The 21,489-nt window shown below is 49.5% G+C and overlaps 1 protein-coding gene across 1 annotated transcript in view; it reads left to right on the top strand.

The window, feature by feature from the left end:
- Positions 1–18,465, top strand: part of DHX35 (DEAH-box helicase 35) — a 77,648-nt gene extending 59,183 nt beyond the window's left edge. The window contains exons 22-23 of the transcript XR_013975228.1: positions 17,022–17,108; positions 18,375–18,465. The gene's annotated coding sequence lies outside the window, so the exon portion shown is untranslated. The remainder of the gene's footprint in view (positions 1–17,021; positions 17,109–18,374) is intronic.
- The last annotated feature ends 3,024 nt before the right edge of the window (positions 18,466–21,489 follow it).

The raw sequence follows: 21,489 nt of genomic DNA, 5'->3' as shown, positions 1-21,489 counted from the left end.
CCTGCCAATGGTCATAAGAATCAGGTACCTAAAACGTTCCCCAGTGATCTTTTTAGTCACCCCTCCCCCATTCCCATCTCTGGGCCCTATTTCTGGTGCTGTGGTACTTTCTGCTTTTGGTCCTGTAGATTAGGTTTTTCCAGAATTTCACAGTAAATTGAGTACTGTCTGTTCCATGCCTGGGTGGGTTATCTTCATGGTCAGCTTGACAAGACTGAGAATCGTGGTATGCTTTACTATGGCTGTGTGAGTGTTTCTAGAAGGCTTTAACTGAGGAAGAAAGGCCCACCCTGAATGACAGTGGGACCATCCTGTGGGCCAGAGCTTCAGACCGAATAAGGAGAAAGGGGCTAAGCGCAGATGCTCATCTCTCTACTTTCCGACAGATTGCAGCTTGTTCCCACTGGCATGCGGTTGTTCTAGGGGCTGAGTCAAGCTTTCCTCAGTTGCTTTTCGGTATCTTATCCCAGCAAGGAGAGCAACAGTGTTCCGAAGTCCGGCCAGACAGTTACCTTGTAAATGTTGGTTCCACACTGTTTATCCCCTCCAAGGAGGACTTTAACTAATGGAGATACCGAGGAAAGAATCAAATGCAGTGATGGGCTGTCCAGATGGGCAGAAGCTAGAGGTAACTGGGACTGAGTAGAGAGAGGAACATGTCTGGGAGCCCCCTTGGTCCATGCCGTTATGACAGAAAATTTTTCAGGTGAGGCTGCTGGTCATCCCAGGCAAGTGGTAACTTCAGGACTTACTCACCCAGACACATTACTCTAAGTTCCTAGGAACAAGCCTGGTATGTAGATACCCTTAAACCCTATCTGATCAGACACATGGATGCTTAGCATACTAAGTGCTATGTATGGGATATAACACACACACACACACACACACACACACACACACACACACACACACACACTGCACTCACCCATCCCACCATTCAGATACAATGTTCCTGTGTAGTAAGCCCAAGAAATACAGCCCCTGTGCTGCTCCTCCCGCCACAGGCCTGTCATCCTTCCCAGGGATGTGGAGGTTCTGATCCCAGCTGCAGAGCAGCGCTGTGCTGCCCTCTGCTGGCCAGTAGAAGTCACTACTAGCATCAAGTTTTGGTCCCTTTTCTGGCTGTCTGGCCGAGCCAACATGAAGGGACAGAGGCAGCTAAGGGACTATTTCTCCTTTATTGCTCATGTTTGTCCCTCCCTCAGTTGTAAGTACTCAGATTTATAAATAGCATTGTCAGCGTGAGGACCTGAGTTCACCCTCAGAATAAATTGTGTGTGTGTGTGTGTGTGTGTGTGTGAAAATGCTAGGTGTAGTGGTGGGAATACCTACCAAGGCCAGCCAATCTATCCTAATTGCTTAGCTCCAGGCTCACAAGAGGCAGACTCTAAGGCAGTAGAGAGCATTCTGGGGACAAACACTTGAGCTTGCCCTCTGACCTTCCTGCACACCCACCGACACGTGCACACGTGCACACACATCCGAGAAGCTGGGGCCGGTAAGTCACACCGAGTCACTCGAGCACTTGAGGCATCTCCCAGCTCCTTTCTGTGGCACCACCCCCACAGCCATTCACTGCTGCATCTGGTCCAGGGCAGTTCTTCACCGTTTCCTCCGAAGGCAGAGGGACTAGTTCTGAGCTCCAGGAGGGGGCAGCAGGGCGTAGAGGGAACTGGGCACAAGTTTCAGGAACCATCTTGTTCAGGCCACAAGGAACCGCTGCAGACTCCCTAGTGGTCGTCCCACGAGGAGGCAGAGTCAGACCATTGCTGTCCTCTGGGTCGGCACAGGCTTGTGACTGTTTTGATTCATGGAAGGATGCGAAGGGATGCTGTCATGTGACTGGGCCACATTGCCGGGGTACCAAGCCACCTCTGAGCCGGCCAGTAGTATAATACCACAGTGTTGGCATGGCTCGTCTCAGAAGATTTTAACTGCAACCATGCTGTGCTGCCTAGGAGCTAGAACGCCACTGTGTAAGCGTGTTCCACCCGTCCTTTCAAACTCAGCCCGATTGGCCCCCAGCAGGCAGGAGCACACTATTGACACCAGCTCCTGACCATCTATGACGATGACAAAATGTTTTGTGCCTCCGCGTTTTGGGGTGCAGTGTAAGACAGCCGGTGTAGGACACAGGGTCTGGAACCATAGGCTACCTGGAGAACTCTGCTGTTCTGGGAGAGGTGTTACCCGGCCAAGCATCCCAGAGCCGAGGTACAGCCTCCTTTGGGATGTCAGGCTGCAGCACAAGCCAAGCATAAGCTGGTGTGGAAGCACAATTTTGTGGAACAGCCATGACCTCTGGAGGCTCTTTCAGGTCCAAGCAGCACACTGGCATCCGGGAATGTAGAAAACGTCCGCAGGCAACTCAGTACAGGTCCAGCTCTGGTCAAAGTTTCCTGCATCGATGGGTAGGCCTGCGTAGCTCCATTTCCTGTGCAAGGTCCTCTAGAGTTGCACAACCTCGGAGTCCGTCCCATCAGCAGCATGGATGCCCTGCGCATGCACTGCACCCAGTAGCCAGCAGGGGTCGCTGGCACTCTGTGTTTGTGCATCTGAACGCCTCCTCTACTGAGGATTTGTAGCACATGACGCTGCCAGGAATATTACCAACCAGGCCTTTAATCTTCAGCAGCTCCTAGAGGAATGCGTGCATCCTCTCACCGTGATAACCACAGCGGAAATCTAAGACCGCCAGCGTCTGCATTTACTGCCTGGCCTGCCACAGAGCAAAGAGCAGCGGGTGGAGTGAAGGTATCCCGGTGGGGCATCCAGACCACTCCAGGTCTGGCCAATGTCTGTCCATCAAAGACACCTCTCCGGTAGCCTGGAGGAGGAGGGAATTTGGGGAGTGGCCCCAGCAACAGGAGGCTGGACACCTGCCCAGGAGTCCTGCTTAAAGTCGAGATTGGAGGTGGGAGAAGTGGTTCCGTGGTTAACTGTATGTACTGTGTGCTCATTCAGAGGACCCAAGTTAAATTCCCAGCACCCATTTTAAGTAACTGTAGGTGTAGCTCTAGGCCAGAGCCTCTGAGGTACCTGCAACCTCCCCCACGAAAGAGAAAAGAAAAATGCAGAGTCTGTCGTATGTCCCTTGTCCGCACATCTTTACTTGCAAATGTTCATTGCAATGAATCATTGCAGAGCCATTGGCCAGGTTCAAGGCCTCTGGCTTCTGCTACACTACCAGTACTGGCTGGCACCTCACGGGGACTCCTCTCAAGTGGTGGGGCCAGTTCTCCCTTGCTCATGCCCTCGGGGCTGCACCCTTGTCACCAGGGTTGGCTCTACTGTGCCGCTCAGGTGAGGTGCAGGCCTGCTCTCCCAAGCACTGTAGCCAGTGAGGGGCAGGGCCTGCTCTCCCAAGCACTGTAGCCAGTGAGGAGCAGGCCAGCTCTTCCACTCTCGAGACCTCAGAGCCAGCTCTCCTGCCTGTGGCAAGGGGTGAGGGTGTTGAGGGCACCTCTCCCTTGCCCATTCCAACACACAGCAGATGAATGGCAAGGCCAGCTCTCTTGTGCTCATACCCTTGGGATGGCTCACCTGAAACCCTCCCCCAACCAGGTCCAGCTCTACTGAGTGAGGGTGGGGCCCCCATTCTCCGTACTGCTGTACCTGGCAAGGGGGAGGTGCCAGCTTTCTCATGCCTTCGGGGCCAGCCCTTCCACCATGCCCAGGGAAGAGGTAGGGACAGCTCTGCACAGTCCTCAGATACATAAGAGCAGACTAGGAAGTCCTCCCAGCCTTTGGTGGTAACATACCCTCTTTGCTGCAGGGTGATGGAGACAGTCATGGCTCTTGGTGACTAGCTGTCCTAGTCAGGGTTTTCTATTCCTACACAAACATCATGACTAAGAAGCAGGCTGGGGAGGAAAGGGTTTATTCAGCTCACACTTCCACATTGCTGTTCATCACCAGAGGAAGTCAGGACTGGAACTCACATAGGGCAGGGAATTAGAGGCAGGAGCTGATACAGAAGCCATGGAGGGATGTTACTTACTGGCTTGCTCCCCCTGGCTTGCTCAGCTTTCTTATAGAAAACCCAGGTCTGCCAGCCCAGGGATGGCTCCACCCACAATGGGCTGGGCCAGGAATGGCTCCACCCACAATGGGCTGGGCCAGGGATGGCTCCACCCACAATGGGCTGGGCCCTCCCCCTTGATCACTAGTTGAGAAAATGCCTTACAGCTGGATCTCATGGAGGCATTTCCCCAACTGAGGCTCCTTTCTCTGTGATAATTCCCGCTTGTGTCACGTTGACACAAAACCAGCCAGGACACCAGGCCAGGACCCCACCGTGGTCCCAGGTGGCATCACCAACCACTCACACCTGGCTGTTCCTCACTACCCCCCAGTCTCCAGTTCTGCCTCTCTTCATGCGCCCACATCCTTCTGTTTCTCTCTCTTCCATTTCTCCACCACTTACTCCTCTTAGTGGTACCCAGAATCTCTGAGTGTCTGAAGTGCCATGTTTCATGTGGCACGGGGCTGGGGTCATTTTAGGCCTGGTCTCAAGTTTAAAATAATAATAATAATAATAATAATAATAATAATAATAATAATAATAAAAAGCTGATATCAGAGCTGTAGTCGGATCCAGGGTCCCCTGTGGGAAGGAAGGCCACAGCCACAGCCACAGCCACAGCCACAGCTTTTGCTCCAGTTGTCAACATGCCTTGTCCTACCTGTTACAACATCCTGGTGCAGTTTTAAAATGTGACTTTTGAAGTGACCGGTGGGATGAAGTGGCCAAACCAAAGGGCTTTTCACCGTGCCTGATGGCGGTTCATGCAAACCAAGGAGAAGCAGAGGCCCCAGTTGCTCCCCCAGCCCATCTGCAGCAAGAGGTACAGCTAGGGCCACTGCCTCCTCCCTTGGAAAGAGTCCTGACCTCAAGCTGAGGAAAGCCGGATGTGAAGGGTAGCTAAGGATGTCACAGGAATGATGCTCAGACCCAGCGGGGCCTTGCCTTCGTGCTGTTGGCTGTGGGGAACAGCGCCTTGATCAGGGACAATGTCTCCCAAACCTCTGACATCCCCCAGTTCAAGTTGGGCAGTGGTGGCAATGCCCACTATCAGTCGCAACTGGGGCTGCCGCTAGTACTATATACTGTGAGCTGAGCCCTCTGCGGGCACCTTGTACACAACTCTTAACTCCTTTTATGCTCCTAAAATTAATGAGGGGGCATATTAGTCAGGGTTCTCTAGAAGAACTGATCATATACATGTACATATACATATACATTACATAAATATAAATATACATTATATACATATACATGGGATTTATTAGAATGGCTTGCAGACTATGTTCCAGCTAGTCCAGCAGAAGGTCCGAGAATCCAGTAGTTGCTCAGTCCACGAGGCTGGATGTCTCAGCCCAGTATCTGCCAGAGTCCTGAAGAAGTGGCTCTGATGCCAGTGAAGGAATGGACTTCCAACAAGAGCAGGCAGGCAGGGAGAGCAAGCTTCCCCTTCCGTGTCCTTTCCACAGGCTGTGGTCCAGATTGAAGGTGGATTCTCCCACCTCAGAAGATCAAAGTGGGTCTTCCCACTGCAAATTATCTGATTAAGAAAAAAACCATCCTTCACAGGTATACCTAGCTGCTTGGGTTTAAGCTAGTTCCAGATGTAGTCGAGGTGGCAACCAGGAATAGCTGTCACAGGGGGCTGAGGAAACAGTTCAGACAATGTGCTGGCTAGCTTTATGTCCGTGTGACATAGCTGGAGTCATTTGGAAAGAGGGAACCTTGGCTGAGAAAATGACTCTACTAGATAGACCTATGGGCAAACCTGTGCTACATTTTCATGTCTGAGGATGAAAAGGGGAGGGATCAGTTCACTGTGGGAAGTCCCATCCACCCCTGGGCTGGTGGTCCTGGGTGTTCTACAAAACAGGCTGAACAAGCAACAGGAAGTGATAAAGTAGACAGCCCCCCCCACCCCCCCGCCTCTGCATCAGCTCCTTTCTCCCTCCAGACTTCCCTCAGCAACCAACTATGGTGTGGAACTGTAAGCTAAAGCGAACTCCTTCCTCACCAAATTGCTTTTTGTCATGATCTTTTTTCACAGCGACAGAAACCCTATCTGAGACTGGAGCATGACCCGAGTTCAGGTCCCAACACCTACACAAAAATCTGGGTGTGGTGCATACGCCTGAAATCCCGCACTGAGGACACAGAGCTCCCTGAAATCCACGGCCAGACAGCGCTGCTCCATTGACAACCCCCAGGTCCTAAGAATCTCAAAAAACAAGGTGGATGGTTCTCGTGGAATGACAGACAAGTTTGATTCCCGGCCTCCTCACTGGAGTGCACACATGTGCCAAGGCACACAGGAGTGTCTGCATGGGTCCACGCACACCCTCACACATTTAGGAGGACCTCAGGGGGCTTCTGTGAGTGCCGTTTTTCTCTCTCACCATTTACTGTTTTAAGAATTAAGACAGAAAGATTAATGATCCTTGTTTACAATTTATTTAATAAATGCACACCAAATATTGTTTTTATGACTCACTCACCTGTACTTCCCAACACACAAAATGCCGGGGGCGGAAGCGTGGCTGCCCACGGTTGCAGGAGACAACTGGGCTTCCATTTTCTGCAGCCCAAGTTCTTCACTGTGACACGCTCCTGGAACAGTACACTGAGAGTTCAGATATTTTGTTGTCAGAGAGGGAAAGAGAGAGACAGACAGACAGACAGAGACAGAGAAACAAACAGAGAGGGGGCTGGGATTTGTGGGAAAGTCTGTGGTGTGGGTTTCCGGGGCTTCTGCCTTGTGTACAAGCTGGGTAGACTCTTATTTAATATGTTCTCAGTTCCCTTTGCCTCTTTTTGTCTTATTGTCCTGCAACTCTGGCTGGCCTGGAACTCAGAGACCTGCCTCTCCCTCCCAAGTGCTGGGATTAAAGGTGTGTGCTACCATGCCTGACTTTTACTGGATGCTTATTTATTTCACAGATGGTGGTGACGTGTAATGTTGTCCCTGGGGAGGTCTAAGGACCACTTGTGGGGGTCAGTTCTCAATTCTCACCACAGGCTTCCTGGGGATTGAACTCAGGTCATTAGACTTGGAAGAAGTGACCTTTGCCCATGATGGATGGATTCTGATATTGTTCAGGTTTGCAAGTGAGGAACTAAAGTAGTAGTTAAGTATCTTGTCCAGGGTCACAAAACCGAGTGTCTGAGGCAAAATGGGAAGAGCCACCGAGAAAGGCCTCGATTTGGAATCCACAGCCCATCCCAGAGCCCTGGAGAGAGGTCAGAATTGTACTTAGCCTGAAGCCCAGGCCTGGGCAGTGCTATGGAATCTGGGTCTGGAGTGAGGGGCGGGGGACTTAGGAGGGACCCAGGGATCAGTTAGTCACCAAGTGGTCCCTGTGACAGGGCTGGAGATGGCAGCTGGCGGTGGAGGCAGCCTCGGGCTGGAAAAATCAATAGGTGATCAGCGGTCCAGGGGCATGCTGTTCATCAGGTGTGGAGGGGAGGCAGGGCAGGACGGGAAGGGGGGGCTGGGAGGAAATATCACTGACCCCCAGCAGGATTGATCAAATAGCCAGACACCCAAGGCCAAACTCACTAATAAAGTGAGACATTCAGCTCAGCGAAGCGGCTGCTGGCTGAAGGTCTTAAAAAAACCGCTTAGCTGGGGAGTTCCGTGCTAAACTGTCTTTGTTTCTGGAGGCAGTTGGGAGGGAGGGTGTGTGTATTGCAGGGGGGAGGGAGGGCTGGCCTCTCAGTGTGACACAGGCTTGGAAAGCAAGGCACGGAGCACATGTGGCATGGGCGCGTGAGGGTCCCCAAATTAAAGCACGAGGATTTACATGTGTGCTTTCATGTATACACGCATGATACCACGTGTGCAGATGTGTCTGTGTGTCTGCACCTGTGCTGATAGAGCAGACGGCGTTTGCACGAGGCACAAGTGCACAGCCGAAGTACACTCCTGTGCACAACTGTGCCCAGGCATGTGTGTGCCTGTTTAACTGTCACCATGCCACACGTGCCTCTGAGAGAGGAGCATTGGCTTCTGGGGCGTTCTTCATGCTTTCAAGCTGACCTCCCTACTTCCTCTGCTCCTGGTCCCAGGGATGCAACGTGGATTCGAGAGTCTGGATAATTACAGCTTGGGGGATGGGTGGAGGGGTGGGGTCCTGGGAGGTTCATCTAAAAGGCCATGCTGTTCCATAGAGAGACATGGGGTGCACTTGGGAAGGAGGGAGGAAAGGACATGAGAGGCCCACGTGGTGAGGTGAGAGAATGCTTTTGTGAATACGTGTGCATCACACACGAGTGTGCACACGGTGAGAGAGAGACAGAGAAAGAGAGAACTATTATCTGCTTTAAAAAAATAGATTTATTTATATTATATGAGCACACTGTAGCTGTTTTCAGACACACCAGAAGAGGGCATCGGATCCCATTACAGATGGTTGTGAGCCACCATGTGGTTGCTGGGATTTGAACTCAGGACCTCTGGAGGAGCAGTCAGTGCTCTAACCACTGAGCCACCTCTCCAGCCCAACAGTCCAGTTCTTATAAAAGCATGGAGCAGACTCATGGAGAACACTGGAGGATCTGAATCATGAACAAAATGTAAAACTATATTTTCTTCCCATGTGGCCCATAGACCACCCAGGCCAGTATTACCAGGAGCCCACAGACATGCAGAACTCTGGCCTAGTCTACTGAGACTTTCTGGCCAGTCTTTGAGGCTGGGCCTAAGGACTCTGCATCTAATAATGTCTGGAGTAATTCTTTCCCACATTCTAACTGGTGCCTTTGCACCTGCTGTTTTATAGGCCTGGTGTGCATGCCCTACCTCTTTATATAGTTCCCATTTCTCTCCCGTCAGGTCTGTGTTCTCATGTCACTCCCTGCCACCTTGCCTAAAACAGAGCCTCTTTTACTTCCACCCCCCTCACCCTGATTTATGCCTTACTTTTCCTCCATGGATACTAGCCAGACGCACGTGAGTACTGTTACATAATATCGGATACTGCATTATAGTTGATAAATGGAATACGGTTTACACCGTGTGACTTAACCAGCACCACAGGCCACACAGTCCATCCGTGCCATTACGCTTTTGTTAGCAGAGCTTAGCTTTGAGGGCAGGGCTTGCCTGTCTCGGCCATTGCTCTACCTCAGTGGCCACAGGTTGGCCTGGAGAGGCTGCCGTGGGGCAGGGGGATAGTGGTTATTAAGTGCCCAGTGCACTGTGTGTGTGCCACAGGTGTGGCAGCCCCTCCCCACCCCGAGAACCAGCCAGGCCTCTGAGACACAGCAGGTGGACCAGCGGCTGCACCACTGTGGGCACGTTTGGGGCTTCTTAGATGCCAGACATTGACGAAGGCTGGAAGGCTCACCCGGAAGCCAGCCGCTCCCTGGTCTATCCTCACTCCTCGGTCAGTCAGCTTCAAGTCTGGACAACTCATTGTCTGGCCAGCAAGCCATCAGCCCCTCCCTCTGGAGAGTTCAGTGAGAGACCCAGAGGCCAGCAGGTAGATGGCCCTTGTAGAGAAAGTGGACTGCCAACAGGCTTTGGAGGACCTGGGATGTAGATCTTTTCTGCCCTTGGAGAAGCCAGGGGAGCTCATGGGTGCCAAAGATCCAGGGTCCTCTTGTGCTCCGTTAGCTGGCTTTAACACCACCACTGATACGTGAGCTTGCCCAGGTCTCTCTCCTCAACTGCTAACAACTTAGTCAAAATGTGAGAGGGGCTGTGACCCAGAAAAGAGAAAGGACCGGAAAGGGGAACGAGGCGTTAGGTGAGAGTCTGTGTGTAAGACCCTAAGCCGGAGAGAAGAGGAGTGACCAGTTCACAGCTCGGATGCTCAAGTTGGGTGTGGTGATCCCCCTTTAGACAGGGAAACTGGTCCATGGAATGACTCTAAGCCTTGATGAAAGGAAGAGCTAAAGAGAGGCTGGACTGTTCTCTGAGTTCGGTCCCCTCCTGGTCCTGCTCCTAGGAGCTCAGGACGATTCAGGGGAGAGTCTTACCCCGTCAGCTGACATTTAGCAAATGTCCAAATGCCACTTTGGTAGGAAAGCTGAAGCATCACCCACTGGCATGGGGGCATCAGGCAGGCCAGGCCAACACCTGACAGAAGGGACTTGACATTCTGTGTGGAATGGAGGCAGGCCTGAGGCCATTCTGAATGACAGTGTCCCCAATGACATGTCCACTTAGCACATGTGATTATAGGGCCCGGAAGAAGGCTCGGTTGGTAAAGTGCTTGCTTTGCCAGTGTGAAAACCTGAACGTAGATCCCCAGAACCCACATTTAAAACATGTCGGGCATGATGCCAAGGGGTTGTGGGAATGCAGGAAGGCAGTGACTGGTAAATCCCTATGATTTACTGGCCCACTAATCTAGCCTGCTTAGTGAGTTTCAGGCCAAGGGGAAACTTTGTGTCCAAAAACGTAGGTGGGTGGCTCCTGAGGAAGTTTGAAGTTGACCTCTCACCTCTACACACAAAAGCACATACCTGTACCTGCACATACATGAACATGTGAACACACACACACACACACACAGAGAGAGAGAGAGAGAGAGAGAGAGAGAGAGAGAGAGAGAGAGCAGAACATGTGGCTATAACCCCTATTTGGAAAAAGGGTCTTTGAGATGTCATTAAACCGAGGAGATCAAACGGAGCCGTGCGGTGAACAGAATGGTCCTTGATCCAGTATGGCTTCTGTAGGAAGGGGGTGAAGATAGAGGGGCGGGGCACAGAGGAGCAGTGTGTGCAGTTACCAGCCTGGGCACCACGAGGACCAGAAGCTCAGAGAGGGCGGAGAGTTTATCTCTCCTTAGGCGTTTCAGAAGAGCCCCAGCCTGCTGGCGCCTCATTTTGGGACATGGTTGTGTGGGAAGATATGTCACTTTCCCTAAGATTTACTTATTCGTTATATATAACTGGGCTATATGGGTAGGAACAAACAAGCCTCACTGATATAGGTATAGGGGAGTTTAGGCAGCTTACCTACAAATGGCCTCTGACTGACAACGAGCCGGCCTCAGAGGGCACACATCTGTACCCAGTCGGCTGAAACTGCTCATTAAAGTTCGAATCTGGTTACTCCCTTGGGGATACCTCAGCTCCCAGGCAGGATCAGGAGGAGAGGATCTGAGCTTTTCCAGTGCTGTGCTAAGCTCCAGTGTTCAGTGACTTAGATGCGATGCTGGGTTTATTGGGATGTAACACTGCGGTAAGATGAACATCTACAGTTGAACTTTAGGACCTTATGAACCCTTTTTCAGCTCTGAAAAGTCCCCCCTGGATGCCAAGAAGAGTCAGAGGAGGGGCTGGAGAGAGGGCACTCAGCAGTGAAAACACTCGCTACCCTTCTGGAAGACCTGGTTCTAAGCACCCAAATTGGATGGCTCAAAGTACCTGTAGTGCCAGCCTCGGAAGATCTGATACTCTCTCTGACTTCTGAGGACATTCTTACACATGTGTGCACCACACACACACACAGACACACACACGTACAGACACAGAGACACACACAGATACACAGACATACATATGCACACAGTCACAGAGACACACACAGACACAGAGACACTCACAAATACACACACACACACACACACAAATACAAGATAACATTTCAAAAGAGGCAAAGGTTCAGAAAGACAAAGGCCCTAGGGTGATTACCTTCAGTGGTATCTGGAGCCTGACAGGAATTGGCAGTCACTGGGAGGAAGAGACTCTGGAGGAAAGGGATGATGAGGTACTGGGGATGACAGAGGGGCAGAGGCATCTCCTGGGCTCTGGGGAGCCTGGCATCAGGATTTCTGTCTTGGACGAACCTTGAGGACCACCCCACATCTCCCTGCTCCTGCCTTCTGCTGATTCAGTCTTTTCTGTTATGTTGCCTTGGACCTGACACTCACCACCCACCAAGGCACGACATCCCTCAGCAAGCGAGGGTACTTCCTCAACCAAGAACCCACTATTCCAGACTTGTTAAAATCAGTTTCATATTCTCTTCCCATTTCTATGCCAAGAGCTGGTGTGGACAGAATCCATCACACAACCGTGTGGTGACCGTAACCGATTATCCAGTTGGAACGAATCGAACCGAGGGTTTTTGTTTTTGTTTTTTTTTTTTGTTTTTGTTTTTGTATCTTTCATATTGGCAATGAATCTCAGTGTGGGTTGGGGAAATGGCACGCTTACGTGTTTATTAAGGAAGCACAAATTGGTTCAGCCCTCCAGGAGAGCAATTTGGAAGGGACACAGGACACACAATGTGTGTGGTCATTTAGGGCTTTTTACAGCTCAGGTGGACAAGACATTTATGGTTTTATTTCCCTGTAATTGAATTTGATTTCTGTCTCAGTATTTCTTCCCCTGCCCCCCAAAGACACACAGCTTCCAACAGAAGGCAGAATTCACCTAACCCAAGACTTACTTGGCCTGCGAGGGGGTCCTCAGTCATGTAAGCTATCCCCCCGCCCCTTTATCTTCTTGCTGAAAGTGCTGTGTTTGGGAGTGCTGCCTGCATTGCACTTGCTTGATGGTACCGATGGTACCGGTGCAGGCATCCATCTGTGGGTCAGCGCTGAATTTGCCAGGATGCTTGCTCAGCAAAACCCTTTTCTATGCTGTTTCTCGGATTGTTTTCTGATGCCCAGACCCAGTCAGCCTCTGCCTAGTGTTACTCTGCAGCTGTCCCAGGCTATCCCTTTTTCCTCCTCATGCCCATCTGGGTCAAAGATAGGAGAGGAGACCCAGGTGCCCCTGCTGTTAGATACCCCAAATGATCCTGAATAAACTGGAACACAGAGGGAGATGCTGGTCGATTCATTGCTTTCCCGACTCTTCCCCCTCTGCCTTAGAGAGGTTTCTGTGCTCTAATTCCTGTGACAGCTTGAATATTGCAGTCGTTTTTGGTCAACTTGATGGTAGGTAACTAGAGTCACCTGGGAAAAGGGAGTCTCAGGCTGGCCTGCGGACATGTCTGTGAGGAACTGGTTTGATTGACAATATGGAAAGGCCAAGAAGTAACGTTTTCCCATGGTTCCCAATTCAGTTCCTTTCTCTAGCTTTCTGCCTTGAGTTCCTGCCCCGGCTTTCCTAGACAATGGACCATGACTTAGAAGCTAAACCAAGCTCTTTCCTCTTCGAGTGGCTTGTAGTCCTATGATCACAGCAGGTGTCACTAAGACCGTGACAGCAGGTGTACTCACATGGCCCAAGGACATCTCACTAGGCCCCAAGTCTCACCACCTCCCAAAGTCCCTCACTGGGGACTTTAACACATGGGCTTCTTGTGGGACACTCGCCAAAACTCCACAGCACAGGGCCCCTAACCCTTTGCACTATTATGTGGAGGTATTTGCTGTTCATCGCTGTGATGAGACAGCGCAGAAACAACGGTAGAACCGTGAGGATGTATTTTCACTGCGGTTCTAGAAGGTTGACCAAGTGGCTGGTTGGTCCTGTGAGCTTAGGAAGGGCATCACGGCTGTGGGATTGTGTGTGCAAGGTAGTGCCTACCCCGTGGCAGATGGGAAGAAGAGAGAGGGGAACAGAAGGGGGCCAGGAATTAATCCCAATGACTTACTTCCACTGACAGAACCTCACCTTCCCCCTTTTACCACTTCACACTGTCAAATGAAGAATCCATCGAGGTGTTAGCCCATCGATAAGGCCAGAAGCCTGAGGATCCGGTCACCTTCCTGAAGCAAGCCTGCAATACACTAAGCTATGAGGGACATTTCGTATTAACTAATTAATTATCACAAGTTTAAATGAGGTAATGGGCATGCATTCTGTGAGCCGTGCCTGACACCAAGTTCTGTGTGAGTCAGGCATACCCTTACATAGAAGTGTGCCAATACTTGCATGCATTATAGAAAGTTCTAGAAATCATTAGCAGTACTAGCTTATGGGAGTAAAGTTAGGTGTACAGGAGAGAATTGCACATTTCATTTTATATATATTCACTTTTTTTTGTGGCAGAAATACAAATAAGCACTTGTATTTGGAAATTAAACTCCTTGTTGTTTTACGAATACCGCCCCTTTAGAAGAAAATAGTTTCTTGGGTGGGGGTGATAGGAAAGCTTTGCAACATTTAGTGTAGAATAGAAGATCTGACGGGTTAGATGCTCATCTGTCTCCTGTTCGCTGCATGTGTGTCTGAGGCACAGTTAATGGGCAAGCCCAGGGTTCAAGTCTCCAGTCTCTTAAACTCCCGCTGGACCCAGTAGAGGACAAGTCCCTGTTGTGGTCCTCCAAGTCCCCCTGCCCCCAGCACCTGCCCCGGTTGCCTGGGAAACAGCTGTTTATTGAGTGGAGCCATCCCTGACCCGGCTCAGTGATTTGTCCTTGTCTAATTATTATTACTCTTTGCATTTCCTTTCAGATGAGTAATGGGGAGGGTCGGGGGTGGGAGGCTGGGGGGCTGAGGAGCAGTGATTTGTGGGATGGGCAGCTCATCTTTGAAAGGACAACATTCATCTTTCTAGGAGCCCCAAACACCTCAGTGGAGACAAATTTGGCAGTTGCTGTGTGGGTCTGTTGGCACACTCACACACAGATCGGAAGCTCACTGACCTGGAATGTGTGTTCACGTGGGGCTCAGGGAGTAAGCGTGTGCACAGTGCACCGAAAGAGTGAGCAGGACCCTTTGAGAGTCTGGGTCCAGAGTCACAAGCCTGTGAGCATCTGTGGTTATGTGTGTGACTTCTAAACTGCACACATTTCTGTCTGACGGGATTTTAGCTTAGGTGTATCTGCTTGTGCCTGTGACATGCGCATGGCAGACAAACAAGAAAACGCTATGTGTGTGTTTAGGATGGACACACAGCTGTGGTGGTGTGTCTCCCTGTGAGACAACATGTCTCTTCGCAGTGAGCCCTGGTACTGGGGTTTTGTTTGCAAGCCTGGGAGCCCATGAATTTGTAAAGCTGACCTTTGAGCCCATTGATTGGCATGTGGACACATTAGGGAATAAAAAAAACCTGATCCTAAAATTGAGGGGCTGCCTAAGCCAAAGACCACTGGGTAAAAGGCATACCGAGTGGATATCACATGGGGTGTTTATACACCATGTGACTTGGGTAGCCTACAATGATATTGTCCCCCTATGTCCCTGGAACTTCCATGCCTCTTGAACATGGCTTTGTCTTTTTTTCCTAATGGAAGGAGAGATCCACTTCTGCCTTATCAGAAGAGCCAAGACTGGTGAGCAGCCCTACTTGACCTTCCTTCACCAGATAGGAGCCAGTGCCCCAAAGACTGTGAATAGGAACTGCTGTTCTGAGTCTCTGGGTTGATTGTGTGTGTGTGTATGTGTCTGAGTATATGTGTGTGTATATGTATGTATGTATGTGTGTCTGAGTGTATATGTGTGATATGTATGTATGTGTGTATATATGTGTATGTGTGTATGTGTTTGTATCTCTCTCTCTCTCTCTCTTTCTCTCTCTCTCTCTCTCTCTCTCTGTGTGTGTGTGTGTGTGTGTGTGTGTGTGTGTTTATTGTTCCTTGGGTCATTTCTCAGGAACTACCGGCTTTATTTTTTAAGACAGGGTCTCTCTTCGGATATGAGGCTCACTGATTCAATTAGGATGGTTGGCCAGTGACCAACAGGGTCTGTCTGACTACCTCCCCAGCTACCATGCTCCCATGACCATCTTATCTGTTTGTTTGTTTATGTACCTCTTCCTAACCAAAAAATTGCCATATAGTCCAGGTCGGCTTTGAACACCCAGAGGTCTACATGCTTCTGTCTTCCAAGTATGGGGTCACAGGCACGCATGCACCACCATATCTGCTTAGCTTTTTATGTGGGTGCTGGGATCAAACATGGGTCCTCTTGTGTGACCAGCACTTTCCTGGCTGAGCTGACTCCCAGCCCGCTAGGCCAGTTTTCATGTGTTGTTGTCATGGCAATGTGTGGAGGATAATAACCAAATCTAGAAGATGGTTCAGCCCACACTTGGGAGAGAGTATGCGAGGCATGAGTCTGGTCACCAGGGCTCTCTTGGAGGGCACTTAAGACACACACACTCTCTCTCCTTCAGATAGGCTGTATAATGTCGGCTTTGTTCATGGCTATGGTGGTTAGTCTTGGTCAGCAACTTGATCACATCTCGAACAAACTAAAACCCTGGCAGTTGGCCAAACCTATGAGGGTTTTTTTTTTTTTTTTGGATTGGATCCTTTTGAGGTGGGAAAACACACCCTAAATCTGGGCCATACCTCCTGGTGGCAGCTTCCATAAAGGACATGGAAGAAGAGAGCTTTTGCTTTTTGCCTGCTTGACCTCACCTTTGCTGGCGAGTTCATCTCTGCTGTGGCTGAAGTATTTCATTTGGTGTTATTAGAACCTATTTCTTTGGGATTCTAACCAGACTGTCTCTACAAATCCTCCTGGACTCCAGCACCAGATTTGGACAGTTGAGACATCTAGCTTCATAGACTGAACAATCTCTCTCTCTCTCTCTCTCTCTCTCTCTCTCTCTCTCTCTCTCTCTCTCTCTCTCCATATATATATATATATCCTATCAGTTCTGTTTCTTTAGAGAACCCTAGCTAGTCTGAAAGAGCAACTTCTTGAAGGCTCTGAAGACTCAGGAGGCTCTATTCTCTGGTCCTGATGCTGGAGCCAAGACTCTTTTCCTTATGCAGGGTGTTCTCTGTGCTGTCGGATGCAGAGCCCTTCATCCTGGTCTCCCTACTGAAGTTCTGGGAGCACACCCTGAAACTTGAAGAGGAAGAGAGGGAGGGGTCCTTGGTGTCCTGGTATGCTTTCTGTTGCTATGTTAACACATTCACCAAAAGCAACCTGGGGAGGAATGGGTCGACTTGGCTTATATCACAGTCCATCACAGAGGGAAGCCAAGGCAGGAACCCGGAGGCAGGAACTGAAGGAGGGTGCACAGACAAATGCTGCTTACTGGCTTGCTCTCCCTGCCCATGCCCAGCTGCCTAGGACTGGTACTATTCACAGTGGACTGGGCTCACCCACATCAATTAATGTTTCCTCTTCTCAGGCACATTAAATTGACCACCAGGATTAGCCATCACACCTGCTATGTCATGTGGAGTGGATGCTGAGCCCTCTGAGACCCCATAGGGAGGTAGGTTCTGAGAGCCCTTTTTTAGGTACAGTAGTTGGAGAAACTCGCCCTTTTTCAGAGCTCTGGTTCTCCAACATGGGTTCTTTCTTCACTGGAGAAAACCTAGCTTTCTCCTCTCTACTTCCAGGCCAAAATTTCACTCTTTTTTCCATTGTCCACGCCCAGAGTCCTGTGAACATGACACGGGGTTCTGTGCACTGTAAAAGTAATGAGAAATACACAGAGGTGTGTGTGTGTGTGTGTGTGCATGTGTGTGTGTGTGTGTGTGTGTGTGTGTGTGTGTGTTGGGCAGTTAGCCTGGGGCATGGGCAAATTTCAGTGTGACATCTCCTGCAGACTAGCTTCATAGTGACACCTTCTATTAGGCAAGTAGAGACCATGGATCCTCTCGGGGGTTTGGGGGCTCCAGACATGGCGTTCACTGCTGCCCATGAAAACTCTCTCCTCTATGTTGCTGAGAGCTATGCCTAGAGATGCTCAGAGGTCCCTGGTGGTTAGCCCCAAGGCAAACTCAGGCCAAGGCTAGAGTCAGGTTTTCCAGTATAGAGAGCAAGAATGGGTGACACACACATGTGTCTTCATGGACACATACACATACATACACATAAAATAAGTTTTTGTTTTTGTTCATTTTTAGATAGTCTCATACAAACGCACTATTGTAGACCAGGGTGGCCTCAAATTTCTAGAGTTCTACTGCCTCAGTAGATCTTCTATTGCTGAGACGAAGAAGCACCGGAACTAAGACAACTCGGGGAGGGGTTTATTTCAGCTCACGCTTCCAGGTGACAGTCCATCGCTGAGGGAAGTCAGGAAAGGAACCGGAAGGAGCAGCTTGCTGGCTGGCTCAGCCAGCCTGCTTTCTGATAGAACCCAGGACCACCAGCCAAGGGAGAGCAGCACCCACAATGGGCTGTCCCTCCCCATCAATTAAGAAAATGTTGTGCAGACTCACCTACAGCCTGATCTTCTGGAGGCATTGTCTCATGTGACTTGAGTTTGTGTCAAGCTGACATAAAACTGCCCAGCATGTCTACCTACTGCTACCTCCTGAGTGCTAGAATTTAAAACCCACGCCACTCTGCTGGGTTAAATAAATAAATCTTAAAGCGATTATTGTAAGTCCCGGATAGGACATCTGGCCTTGGGGAAAGCCAGGTCAGAGGACTAGGCTGAAAGAGTGTTGATGTACAACGACCCTCATGTCCACTTCTGGACACGTGTGTGACCCCTCTGTCTGTACCTTGTCCTCCTTTGTCTTTACAGGGGAACCCAGAAAACCCTTTTCCAAACCCTCTCGTGGGCTGACATCATCAGAGCTGTGACATTCCTGAGGCTCACAAGCTGACCCTGCTGGCTGTATGTGCTGAGTTCCCCCTGTGCCTTTGTTTCCAGGGGCGTGGTGACTAGAGCCACATAGTGCTGAGGTAGGAGAGCCGTAGTGGGGTCACCCCATTCCAGACTGTTCCTGGTCTCAGACCCTAGTGTCATCCTCCTTCCTTACCTCACCCCTTACCAAGACATAAGGCTCTTACCCCATGGTGCCTCCCCTCCGGCTGGTGTACTCTGGGGGTGATAAGAGTTATGCACTTGCTCATTTGTTCGTTCATTCATTCATTCATTCATTCATTATTCATTCATTCATTCATCAAGCACCCTCTTGTCACACAGTGTTTTAGAGTCTGGGTCTGACACTCATCTCCGGTCAGTGGCCATTTTCTGCCCCCTTCCTGCCTCCAATCTAAGGGTTTTAGGGAAAACAAAACAGAACAAAACTTTACTGAGATATACCTTACATTAACTAAAGCTCAGACATTTTAGGTTAATGGGATAATGACCGGGTAAATGTATGTCCAAGTGTCACAGCCCCCCAGTGAGATCCAGGAAAATTCCCTAGGTCCTTTCACTCTCATTGGCCACCCCTGACTCAGTTTCTCTGTTTAAGTTGCATTTATTTTTAATCCTGTGTCCTTTTCAGTATCCAAATAAAACATTTTTCTGCCATCTATATCTTTCAAGAATCGCTGACAGTGGCCAGATTCAACACACACACACATACACACACATATACGTACATACACATATGTACATGCACACATGTACATACACACACGTACATACACATATGCATACACATATGCATACACATATGTACACACATGTATATACACAGATACACAAAACATATGTATAGACAAACATGTGCATATGTGTGCGTGCACATACACACCAACCAACACACAGACACACACAGACACACAGACACACACACACACACACACACACACACACATTTTGGCTCCTTCTGTTCTTCGGTCAGAGTGAGAGCCAGAAGACAAAAATCAGAATTCTCGCCCTGTCTCAAAAGTAAAAGGGACAGATTAGCTTCTTGCCAGCACACTGCAATAAATACATTGTCGTTTTTATCCCCCGGTGAATCATGGTCTCCATTTCTCCCGTAACTATTATACAGTCTGCTGGCATTACATCATTTTTTGGTAATTTTATTTTCACCAATTGTTTTATGAAATTTTTGAGTTTTATGGACACTAAAACAAATCTAGTCTGTGAGTGTTATAGCCCCTTAAATCACCAACAGGAAATCTCAAGGTTCCTTCGGACTCCGGTGGAAGGAAGCGTTCGGGAAGAAAGATTGCCCCCAGCTTATAAACTGAGCAAAGCCCAGAGATAAGTTTGTAAAAGGGACATAGATCACCATGGGTGACGACTCCCGTGTAAAACATCTCCCTGCTCAGCTCCTGTGAGAATAAAAGTGGACTTTTATTTAGCAGAAGCACTACAGTAGTTGGGGACAGGACACACAGTTCTCTCCATCTTTGCCACCATTCCTGTTTCCCCAAGTGCGCTGCGCTGTGCAGAAGCTACCAGGCTGACCACATTAGGGATGGCTCTTGGAAGCCCTGCATCCCCCAGATGTCTTCACAAAACTCCCACTTGTGGTCACAAGTCAAAGGTATTACAGAGATTCTGAGACACATGTTAAAAATTATCCAGACAACAGCAACGGCAGTCCAAGGTGAGGACAGCAAAGAGGACTCCGAGAAAGGCTTGCTTCACCAGGCATTCAAGTGCTCAATAAAGCTACGATCATAAAACCGGTACGTCTGAGGCGTGAGGCTGGATGGACAAATCAATGCAATGAGATGGATCGTCCCGAATGGGAACTCTGTCCATGGAAAATGGAGGCTCGCACATCACGGGAAGAGGGATAGATTATTCAGTAAATGCCACCTGTAAATCTGGTTATTTGGAAAACAGTTAATTCAGATCTGTATTTTATTCTAAAGTCTAAAAAAAAAAAAACCTACATGGGTGGAAGTAAAAGATAAACAAATAAAAGGCTAGAAGAAAATATGAAAAGAGGAGGTTAGCTCTCTGGATAAAGAGGCTCATCTCCAGCTGTGGGTAGAATGGCCACAGTTAAAAGATAGACATATTTCGTCTTTAAAAACGATGACGCTTCAGGACACTGCCGAGGATAAAGGTGCTCACTGCTGAGCTCGTTGACATGTGTTGGGTCTCTAGGTTCTGCACCGTGGAAGGAGAGAACAGACTCCTACAGGACTTTTGTGTGGCTCCCATGCCATGCCCAGGCCCATGTGTGGACAGACACAGAATAAATAAATAAATGTAAAAATATTTTAAACTACCTGATCTCAGTTTCCCCAAGGAAAGACTCAGAATCAAGGGTCAAATTCTTTTGGACACATACGACAGCAAAAAACTTACCTAATAGCTGACTAAGAATACCATTAGTGCTGTTAGAATGGACAAAAGGGTAACCCTTTAAATCAGAGCGATTTTGTGTGTGTGCATGGTTTGCTTGTATGTATGCATGTGGGCAATGTGCGTGCCTTGTTTTTGCAGAGAAGAGAAGGATTCCCCGGAACGGGAGTTATGGATGGTAGAGTCACCATGTGTGCGCTGAGAATCGAACCCGGGTCCTCTGGGAGAACAGTCAGTGCTTTAAACTGCCGAGCCATCTCTCTGGCCCCAGGAAAATTTCACTCAATAACTGCAAACATCTCCATTGGCAACCATCCTAGTTGTGGTGGTGAATTTTACACATCAGTGTGACGGGGGCACACAATGTGTGTTGCGATCAATACCATACTCTTGGTGTGTAAGGGTTTTTCTGGCAGACACTAACATTTGAATGTGGGGACTGAGCAGGGCAGATGGTCTTCTCAGTGTGGATGACCTCACCCAGCAGAAAGGATAACGAGACCAAATGACCTCCTGTGAGTAAGGGGCTCTTGTCTGCCTGGGTGTCACTTATTTTTGTCCTGCTTTTGGGCTTGAACTAAACAGAGCCAGTGGCTCCCTGAGTCCTGAGTCTGCTGGCATTGGAGTCTGACCC

The sequence above is a fragment of the Micromys minutus genome, assembly GCF_963924665.1.
Source record: "Micromys minutus genome assembly, chromosome: 11".
Lineage (NCBI taxonomy): Eukaryota > Metazoa > Chordata > Mammalia > Rodentia > Muridae > Micromys > Micromys minutus.
Note: the sequence above shows the minus strand (reverse complement) of the source record. Positions and strands in the feature narration are given on the sequence as shown.